Source organism: Brassica oleracea, chromosome C9, assembly GCF_000695525.1.
Source record: "Brassica oleracea var. oleracea cultivar TO1000 chromosome C9, BOL, whole genome shotgun sequence".
NCBI lineage: Eukaryota > Viridiplantae > Streptophyta > Magnoliopsida > Brassicales > Brassicaceae > Brassica > Brassica oleracea.
Window position 1 is genome coordinate 34,084,716 of NC_027756.1, and position 1,510 is coordinate 34,086,225.

Genomic DNA, 1,510 nt, shown 5'->3' on the forward strand with positions numbered 1-1,510 from the left:
ACACTGGTTTTGCGAGGACGGGAGGAGTGGCCAGGTAACGTTTTAGCTGTTGGAAAGCTTTCTCACATTCCTCCGACCATTCGAACTTCTTATTCCCTTTCAGCGTGTCGTAGAAAGGAAGACACTTATCCGTCGAGCGCGCGATGAAACGGTTCAAGGCCGCGACGCTTCCAGTTAGCCTTTGGACTTCCCGTTTCGTCTTTGGCGAGACCATCTCTATTAACGCGTTTATCTGTTTGGCGAGACCATATCTATTAACGCGTTTATCTGCTTAGGATTGGCTTCGATCCCACGACCCGTGACTAGGTACCCGAGAAATTCTCCTGATGCCACCGCGAATCTACACTTTGCAGAGTTCAGTTTCATGTTGTGGGCGTTAAGTCTTGCAAAGCACTCCTCCAAATGGGAGACGTGGTCGTGCTCGTCAAGAGACTTTACGAGCATGTCATTGATGTATACCTCCATAGTCTTGCCGAGCTGTTCGCAGAAAATTCGATTGACAAGTCGCTGGTAAGTGGCACTTGCATTCTTGAGACCGAAAGGCATTACTTTGTAGCAATATGTTCCCCGATCGGTGATGAACGCAGTTTTCTCACGATCGTCGGGATTCATCATGATCTGATTGTACCCGGAGAAGGCATCCATAAATGATAAGAGTTTGTTCCCTGCTGTTGCTTCGACCAGTTGGTCGATGTGCGGGAGTGGGAAGCAATCCATTGGACAGGCCTTGTTGAGATCGGTGAAATCGACGCATACTCGCCATTTGCCATTTTTCTTTTTGACCACGACCGGGTTAGCGAGCCAGTCTGGATACCTAACTTCTGTTATTGATCTGACCTTCAGGATTCTTCCGACTTCCTCATTTACCGCGGTGCCACGCTCCGGTCCTAGCTTCCGCCTTTTTTATTTGACAGGTCTGTAAGTCGGATCGATGTTAAGCTCATGACACGTTATGCCGATATCGATCCCTGGCATGTCTTTCGCGGCCCAAGCGAACGCATTGAGGTTCTTTTTTAGACAGGCGATGAGCTTTGTCTTTAGTGGCTCGCGGAGGTTGGTTTCAATCTCGATGCATCGTTCCGGAGAGGATTCGTAGAGGCAGATCGAAATTACCGGTTCGCGCTTCCCTTCTAGGGCTCCGGCCCTTTGAGATTGCCAGAAGACTTCCGAGTCTCGTTCAGGGGCGTTCTCATCGAGCTGAACCAACGGGTGGTTGTGTTCTCCGGCGAGTTTGGTCGTCACGCGAGTCGGCTCGCCCGGCGAGCTTGACCTGATCCGGCATGTCTGACTTACTTCGACTCCCGTATCTTCCGTATAGCTGTGATATCCGACCTTCGGGACCATATACTTCTCGTTTTGTTTTGATTAAAGTTATTCTCGAAGGTTTATGACCAAAACCGAGAAATTGTATAAACACCAAAAGGCCTAAGAACGGTCCGCAAGAATCCAGACTGGTCTAGAGTCCCATCTACGCTCTCAGAAGGGATTCGAGCCCATAAAAGTTATGACG